General features: G+C 40.2%; 1 pseudogene; it reads left to right on the top strand.

The window, feature by feature from the left end:
- Positions 1–1988: 1988 nt before the first annotated feature.
- LOC128584337 (splicing factor, arginine/serine-rich 19-like) lies at positions 1989–8620 on the top strand (annotated as a pseudogene).
- The last annotated feature ends 371 nt before the right edge of the window (positions 8621–8991 follow it).

Raw genomic sequence — 8991 nt, 5'->3', positions numbered from 1 at the left:
GTGGACACTTAGGTTATTTCCACATTTTAACTATTGTGAATAGCGCTACAAGGAACATGGCAGTGCAGATATCTCTTTGACATACTAATTTCCTTTCTTTTGGATATACAGCCATAGTGGAATTGCTGGAGCACTTGGCAGTTCTATTTTTTGTTTTGCTTGTTTGTTGTTTTGTTTTCTTTTGTGGAAGCTCCATACCATTTTCTGTAGTGCCTGTACTAATTTGCATTCACACCAAAAAAATATGAGGGGACCCCTTTCTTCAATAGGCCAGAATTCATTACTGCCTGTATTTTTGATATGAGCCACTAACTGGGGTGAGATGATATCCCATTGTAGTTATAATTTGCATTTCCCTACAGATTAGTGATGCCAAGTATTTTCTTTTGTAGACCTATTGCCTATTTTTATTTTTTAATTAGATTGCTATCATTATTTTTGTTATTAAGCTTTTTTGTACTCCCTGTATATTTTGGTTATTAATCACTTGCCAGATGGATAGTTTGCAAATATTTTCCTCCATTCTGTGAGTTATGTTTTTTGTTGATTGTTTCCTTTGCTACAAAGGAAGGTACAAATTGAAAACAGTGCTCATAAAAGATAGAAATAACAGCCATCATGGAGTAGTCTATGGGAAGAAGGAACATGGGATAAGGAGTGTGGTTGAAATTTATTGAAGTAAGTTTTTGAGAGAAGAGAGCAGGAAATAATGCAAGCACAAGCAAATGAGTGTAAGTGAGTAGAATGGAAAAGGCAGAAACACGAGGAGTAGGCTATGGGAACCAAAGTGTGGCATAACAAGGGATGAATAATTATAGCTAGACTTTGTATTATGTCATATATTGGTGGAAATGTTTATAAAGCATCAGATAATGAGTATATTAGACTTTGTACACCACACTCAATTTTGTCAAAGCATGAAAGCACCCATAAACAGTTCATGTAAGTAAGCACAACAATATTCTAATGAAATATTTTCTGGATACTAAAATTTGAATTTCATGTAATTTTATGTGTAAAGAAATATTATTCTTTAATTTTTCAACCATTAATAAATGTAAAAACCATTCTAAATCTGTAGAGGATAAAATAAAATGTGATGTATCAAATTTAACCTATGCACCTTGGTAGCTACATACATATATATATTTCTATATACAGGGTGGCCATAAAGTTTGTATGCAATTAGAGATCATGGCCACCCTGTATTCACCCTATATAGTATATATACACATTATATATATATACACATATATCCTTTATCTTTAAAGTTTTAATTCCATAAGAAAAATACAACGTAGTAGTAATCTTAAGAGTTGAATTACTAATCTGGCTTTAAAACAGAAATTCTGCCCTAATGGTTATAAATGACATTTATCCAGGATTTTCTTTTTAAGTGGCTGAATGAAAGATGATCTTTTAGAGATTTCAGTGCAATTTCAGCTCAACGATTAGGAAAAAAGGGAAATAAAGTGTTCAAACTTAAATGTACTAAAGAACAAGTGAAATAATTTTGATCTCAGCCTCAAGATATTTGGTTTTCTATCTTAAATATCAGTGCCTAATAAGCATTTGTTAAAAGTTTTTTTTAAAAGTAGGGTAGACTGGCTGATGGAAGCAAAATAGCTTGGGTTATTACTGGTGAGATAATAGAATGAGATTATACAAATTTGGGAGCAATAGGGCAAGATGGCTGACATGGGTCACCACATTTCCTCAGAAAGAAGGACAAGTTTTGTTGAAAATAAAACATAGCTCAAGTGTAATTCTAAGGGAAAGTACAAAAAATACTGGAAATTTCACAGAAAGAAGTTGCAAAGCAGAACAAGAACAAAATATTAGTACAGATCAATTTTCAAAAAACTTGAATCCCATGGAAAGCATAGGTGGGATTTTTTCCACTTCTCTCAAACATCTGGAAGAGCATATGCTCTACCAGTGAAATGTGAAATTCTTGAAGACAGAGCTGCAAGCCCCACCTACCCCGCATGGTTGCCCCCATCACCAAAGACCTGAGCGGAGATGGCAGACACTATGCTGCTTCTCCATCCATGGTGTGCCTTTGCCATGGGGACGAATATCCCCAGGGAAATTCGGCACTTCAGTTTTCATTTCATTGGTCCCTACACAAACATTTCAAATGGGACCTGTGGGTCCCAGGGGATATTTGTCCAGGAAGTTGGACAAATATGAGCAGAGTGACAACTCTTCTTCACTTCTCCTCCTCCATCCACTGCAGCAGAATGGTACTGGTGCCCCAAAGGATGATTGAACTAGTGCTCTCAGGAGCAGCTGCTTCTCCTCTTTTGGTTCACCTACTACATCGAGGATCCTACAGATAGTGAGGCTTACGTCTTTCCTTTTAAAGACCTGAATCAGACAGAGGTGCTGGGACTATGAACTCCCTCTCTTCCCCAGTGTTGCCCTAGCAAAGCACAGAATACTCTGAAATGGAGGGTGGGGGGGATATTAAACCTGCTTGAGCACACCACAGACAACTTGGAGACAGCATGCTTCTCCCTGGTATGGTAGGAATTGAACTTGGGGGACCAGGGGACAGGCCTGTAGACCAGATGACATACCACCAGGACTCATTCATGTCACTTTCAGGAAAAGAGAAGGGATTTGTGTACCAATGTCAAGAGGCAAAGAAGGACACATAGAACTGAGAGGGCTGTATGTGTACAGCCACAGTGTACTCCTGAAACACCCCTCCCCCCCAACAGAAAAGCCCAGGTGGGATGTTGTATAAGGAAGCCCACAGCCCACTATTGCAGGTGAGATTAGCTAGTGTGGGCTACTGGCAGTGGCCAGATGCTAAAAGGAGATGTTGAAGCAGAGGAAGAGGGAAAATAGTGAAACCTACTCCTGACAGCCAATCTGTGAATCCCAGAAGGTTCCTTTCTTATCAGCAGATTTTCTGGCATGGCAGGCCCCTTCAACCCCTCCCTGATGGCTTTGCCTTTTGGTCTGTGAGTCTTGGTCTGTGAGTTGACCATTGACCCCTGCTGAAATAGCTCTTATGCCCACTGCCACTTCTGTGGAGCCTAAAGGCAGGCCCACTGACTCATCCCTGCCCAGCCTCACTCCCCCACCCACCTATCCTATGATAGAGAATTAGGAGTCACTTGGGAGCTTCAGGGCCCTACCCAATGCCTGATGAAGTAGAACTGTTTACGTACCCTCCAAAAACAAAACTGGAGCTGGCTTTTTCTTATAAGTGACACCTACTGGCAGGAAGAACAACTTGTAAAACCCATTACAGCATTACTGACTGAATCATTAAAACCTGGGTAACTCCTACCCACAAGCACCATCTACTATCTCAGAGATTAAACTTGATGTGCAATAAAATTCACAGTTCAGTAGATGATAGGACTGGGAAAAGAGAATTTCAAAGACCCCTATTTTTCTTTGTTAACAAGTGACAGGGAAATTGCCTATACACAAAGTGTACCTCTGCTACAATATACAAATACATAGCAATTGAGATAACCACCACACTACAGATATCTAAAACCAAGGTATCACATCCAGAACATAGATCCCCCCACCAAAGTACCTGACACACAAAGCCAAATGTCTTTACCCAACATATGCTACTACTCAACAACCTTAAAAGTGAAGGTGGGGGAAAACTCCCATCTAAACAAAAGAAAAGGCATAACAAGTGATAGCCACTCTGGGTGAGAAACAAAAAAATCACAACTCTAGAAGTATGAAAAATCAGAGTAAAATGATATCCCCAAAGAACCACCAGCTGTCTAGCCCTGTATCCCAACCAAAATAAAAATAGTGAAATGACAAACAAAGAATTCCAAATATGGCTCCCTGTCTCTACCCATATATATAAATTAATTCAGGATGGGTTAAAGAATTAAATATAAAGTATGAAACCATAAAAATTCTAGAAGAAAATGAGAAAAAAACTCTAAGGTAAATTATGTATAACTAAGACCCAAAGGGAAATACAGCAACAACAAAAATAAATGGGGCTTGATTAAATTAAGAAGTTTCTTCATGGCAAAGGGAATAATCAAGGGTGACTAGGTAACCTACAGAATGGGAGAAAATATTTACAAACTATACATTTGACAAAGGACTGATATCTGGAATCTACAAAGAATTCAAGCAATTCAGAAAAAAATAAACAACAAAAACCGGGCCAAGTAACAGCTTCCTTGCAACTGGGCACTGTGAAGCTGGGGAGACAAGACTCCAGGCATCTCTGGCTGGTGGGATCTGTCTATAATCATCCCTTTGAGGACACAGGAAGTCAGCGAGAGACTTCTGGACCCCAAGAGGAGGACAAAAGCAGTGGAAAACTGGCAAGTGGTTGCGTGTGTTTGATGGGTCTAATCCTGCCTGCAGCTGTAAGTACAGCAACAGTGAGTCTGCAAACTGGAAAGGCCTTACCTGTGAGCTGTTTTGGTGTTTTTGGACTTGGCACTCAGTTGAACTGCCTTGGGGGGAGCTTGGGCAGGAGTGAAGAGAACTTTGGGTGTTGTCTAGGGCCCCAGACTGACTGAGCTGCTGAGCTGGATGGAGCTAATAGTGTTCAGGTGTGGGCCGCAGGGAGCCATTGTGAGAGAAATGCACTGGCAAGCTCCGCCTTCAGGGTTGTAGAGCAAGGATCAGAAGGGAGCTAGTAATCTAGTGACTGAGCAGCCTAAAGGTGGGGACTGAGCTGCCTTACAGCCTTAACCCTCAGGGGCAGAGTGAGATTGATTTGGGCACACTGGGTAAGTGGATAGCCACTTCAGCAGTGATCCCAGGGACAAGCACTTTCCTGAGAAAGCTTCTGCTTAGCCAAGTTTAGAAGTTTAAAGTGCCTTTTAAGAGGGCTAAAGAGAGATTTAGGGTCTCCACCCTGTGGAAATCAGCAGAGGCCTCCAGGCATATCAGCATTATAATTAACAATTAACATCTCATACCCCAGAAGATCACATGTTGCCCAGACAATATTCAACAAGATATATATATACACACACACACACTGCTTTGTTTGGGGTTTTTCTTTTTGTTTTTGTTTTGTTGTTGTTGTTGTTTTGTTTTTTAATTTCAACCTTTTCCCTATACATTTTTCTTTTCTTTCTCCATTTTTCTAGTTTAAATACAATTTCCCATTGTTGCCTTTTTCAATAATTAGACTTCATTTTTGCTAGTGTTTCTACCCCTATTATTTGTTTTTTCACTGAATTTTATCCTGTAAAGTTTAAACTCCTGGCAACATGAAGAACCAGTCCAGAGCAACCCCTTCAAGGGACTATGAGGTAGCAACTGCAGAGGATTTCACCTATAAAGAAATATTAGGAATGACAGAAAGAGAATTTAGAATACACATGATGAAAACAATGAAGTAAATGATGGAAACAATGAAGGAAACTGCTAATAAAGTGGAAAATAACCAAAGGAAATCCAAAAACAGAATCAAATAAGAGATGAACGATATGAAGACTATAGAAAGGATATAGCAGAGCTGAAGGAACTGAAGCAGTCAATTAGGGAACTTAAAGATGCAATGTAAAGTAGTTAAAGAGTGAATAGATACACACAGGCACAAAGTACTATAAGGACACAAGAAACCAAGGAGGGGGGAAGGCAGGAAGATAGGCGTGGGATTAAAAACTTACCTGTTTGGTACAATAAACACTATTGTGGTGATAGATCCATCAAAAGAACTTAAGTATTATACAAGATATTCACATAATAAAAACACTTGTATCCCCTTAATTAATATTTTGAGATTAACTTTATAAAAACAAATGTAGGGCATAATTCAGCAAGAGGCATTGAGGCCAAGTTCCTTGACATTAAATAAAAATAACAACCAGTACTACTCATTGAACAGCTATAGTGTTCTAGAAACTAAATAAGAGTCTTGTACACATGTTTCCTCTCATTTACAATAATTCTCAGACGGATACTACTATTGCCATTTTATGAGTACTGAGTAGCAGAGCTGGGACTTGAACTCAGGTTTTCACCTGTAATTTGTGTTTAAAGACTATGAGCTTTAAGAAAGCAGTCGTGCTAATTTTGGAAGGAGAAAAATCCAAATAGTTGAAGAGAGTATTAAACGTATTAAACAGAGTTAGAATTATGGAGTTGGGCTTTCACATCCATCAAAGTGAGCCCCCTAACAGTGGTCTTAAACCTTAGAGAAGGTTGTTTAACTTATTTATTCCACACAATGAAAAGTAAGCATGACTACTTGTTTTTAACACAATATCTGTTATATAAAATATTTGCAGATGTTGGCAGGTTCTCAATAAATGGAGCTTATACGACTCCAAGTTGAAAGAAACAAGAGCTGTGTGTGTGTGGGGGGGGGGTGGGGGGCGGAAGGCAGGAAGATAGAAGAGCTTCTCAAGATTGTACTCTGTTTATACCAGAGTTTGGCTTTACCTGCTTTGGTCTGTTCTGCCTACTTTGCTCCAGAGTTCAAATGCAGGCATACTTCATCTTATTGTGCTTTATTACATTTCATAGATGTTAGTTTTTTTTAATAAATTGAAGGTTGTGGTAACCATGCATCAAGCATGTCTATTGGCACCATTTGTCCAACAGTATGTGCTCACTTTGTCTCTGCATCACATTTTAATAATACTCACAATTAAACTTTTCAGTATTAATATATGTTATGATGATCTATAACCAATGATCTTTTTTTACCATTATAATTATTTTAGGGGTTCACTAATACCCATATAAGTCGACAAAACTAATGGATAAACACTATACGTATTCTGACTGCTCCAGGTACTGGCTGTTTCCTTCTTCTCTCCCCTTCCAAGGCTTCTCCTTCCCCAGGTATCCTATTTCCTGAAACACAATATTGAAATTAGGCCAGTTAATAACCCTACAATGGCCTCTAAATATTCAAGTGAAAAGAAGGACTCACATTTCTCACTTTAAATCAAAAGCTAGAAATGATTAAGCTTAGTGAGGAAGACGTTGAAAGCTGAGATAGAACAAAAGTTAGGTCTCTAATGCCAAATAATTAGCCAAGTTATGAATGCAAAGGAAAAGTTCTCTGAAAGAAATTAAAAGTGCTATTCCAGTGAACATAGAAATGATAAGAAAAATAATCTTATTCCTATGGAGAATGTTTAAGAGGTTGGAAGAGATCAAACCAACCATAATAGTCTCTTAAAACAAGTGAAACACGCTAACCGTTTTCAATTTTATGGAGGCTGAGAGAGGTGGGACATCTATAGAATAAAAGTTTGAAGGTAGAGGTTGATTCATGGGATTAAGAAAAGAAGCTATCTACCTAACATATAAGTGCAAGGTAAAGCAGCAAGGACTGGTGTAGAAGCTCCAACAGATATCCAGATGATCTAGCTAAGATCATCAGTGAAAATTGCTATACTAAATGATATCTTCTTACTGTCAATAAGAATGCCTTCTATTACTCTCTGGGACTTTCATGCTTAAAGACAAGTCAGTGTCTACCTTTAAAGAACAGGCTGACTCTCTTATTAGGGGTTAAGGCAGCGGGAGACTACGCTGAAGCCAATGCTCACGTACCATTTCAAAAATCTTTGGTGTCCTTCAGAACTACGCTAAATCTACTCTTCCTGTATATATAAATGGAACAAAACCTTCATGAGAGCATATCGGTTTGCAGAATGGCTTACTGAATATTTTCAGCTCATTGTTAAGACTTTCTGCAAAAAAAAAAAAAAAATCATTTTAGAATATAACTATTCATTTGCAGTGCACCTAGTCATCTAAGATCTCTGATGGCGATTTACATGGAGATTAATGTTGTTTTCATACCTTCTAGCATAAGATTAATTCTGTACCTCCTAGATCAAGGAGTAATTTTGACTTTCAGGTTTATTCTGGTTTATCTGGGTAAAGTAAATTGAAAACCTTCTGAAAGATTCACCATTCTAGATATCATTAAGTACATTCACGATTCATGGGAGGGAGGAGGTCAAAATATCAACATCATCAGGAGTTTGGAACAAGTTGATCTCAACCCCCCCTGGATGACTTCGAGGGATTCAAAATTTCAGTAGAAATTTTGGCCAGGCAAAAGCCCAGGAGTTAATACAGGCCACCAACCAGATCCTCAGCCACAGGAAGCCACCCTCCAGTTTGGGAGTGACTCCTGCTCCTGTTCCCACCTCTCTGGGTCTGCCCTCCGGCCCCTCCAGCTACCTTCTCCCTGGCAGCCTCCTTCTGGGGGGGGCTGTGGCTCTTCTCCTCCCACCCCACTGAGCTGGCTGCAACATCTGACAAGAGAGAGGCCAGCAGCAGCTCCGAGGGACGTGGGGACACAGACAAGTATCTGAAGAAGCTGCACACACAAGAGCCGGCAGTGGAGGAGGTGAAGCTGACCATCAAGCTGTACTACCAGAAAAAAGACATCATCAAGGAGGAGTACAAGGACATCCCGAGGGAGGCCGTCCACAAGATCTGCCACAGCAAAAGCAGGGAGATCAGCCCAGTGAAGGTGAGCGACCTAGTGCGGGCCTAAGTCCAGCGCTACCGCTACTTTTGCAAGCACGACCCCAAGCCAGGGGACCCTCCAGGGCCCCCACGGCCACCCAAGGAACCAGGGCCCCCTGATAAGGGTGGCCCAGGCTTGCCCCTACCACCTCTCTGAGAGCTCCGGTCACCCCTTCTACCCTTGCCTCTTTGAAATTCTGGACATATTTATGGCTCCACCTCCCCACTTCCCTCCCCCATCAGTGGGATGATTGGGGGAGGGTTGCTGCAGGGAACAGTAGAGCCCTTGCCCCACCCAGCCACATGCCATGTCTCTTGCCCCCAAGCCTAGCTCCATTGCCTCTCCCTTCTGTTTGTGCCCCTCTGCCCAGTTGCATTAAAGATTTCATGAAATGTTACAAAAAAACAAACAAAACTGCAGATATAGTGGAACTAGCGGAGAACTAGAATTAGAATCAGAAGTTGAGCCTTAAGTGTGACTGAATTGCTGTAATCACCATGATAATACTTGAACAGGTAAGAATTTTC

Source organism: Nycticebus coucang, chromosome 4, assembly GCF_027406575.1.
Source record: "Nycticebus coucang isolate mNycCou1 chromosome 4, mNycCou1.pri, whole genome shotgun sequence".
Lineage (NCBI taxonomy): Eukaryota > Metazoa > Chordata > Mammalia > Primates > Lorisidae > Nycticebus > Nycticebus coucang.
This window is presented reverse-complemented; position numbering and strand designations above follow the sequence as displayed.